The sequence below is a fragment of the Pteropus medius genome, unplaced genomic scaffold (assembly GCF_902729225.1).
Source record: "Pteropus medius unplaced genomic scaffold, Ma_sr-lr_union100, whole genome shotgun sequence".
Taxonomy (NCBI): Eukaryota; Metazoa; Chordata; class Mammalia; order Chiroptera; family Pteropodidae; genus Pteropus; species Pteropus medius.
Window position 1 is genome coordinate 7,520,788 of NW_024355008.1, and position 663 is coordinate 7,521,450.

A 663-nucleotide genomic window follows, 5' to 3' on the forward strand; every position below is an offset into this window, starting at 1 on the left:
TTTTAAAAAGGGTAGTCTTTGTTTTCTACAGATATCCACTGAAACATTTACCAAAGAAATGTTTGGGCATCTGAGATTGGTTTCAAAATTCTCTGGGGTAGGGAAGATGTGGAGGAAGAAACAGACCATGAGATGAAAATACCGAATCTGGGTAATGGGAGTTCGTTATAATACACACTATACTTTGGTATAGGTTTGTAATTTTTCCAAAATTGTGTGTCTATTTTATTGAAGTATTTGTCCTTTTAACAAACATACCTAAATCACATTAGTGTTCTCTGTCCAGACTTGCTTTTGTTACTTCATATTTCCTCTTGCTAAGATGCCACTGATTTTCAGATAGGCAATTGTTTTAGTTGCACTTTTTGATGCCTCCTGACTTGAAGGTCAAAGCTCACTTCGGGTAGGGGAGAAGAGGAATGGCTGCCATGTTATTTTGGAGATCTACGTCAATTATACATTGATTTTAAGACATATCTTGTTTTCAGGCTACCCAAACTGTATATCTTAAAATCAAGGAAAATATTAATTCTTGTTTTCTTTTAGATCTTTGGTAAATGTTTGGTTGCAAAACCTGAGGGTTTCCCAAGAGAAAATATTATTGTGTAACTGTGGTCTTTGTTCTTTACGTCCTTTTTCCCACAGTGTGTCAGAATCTAGCCA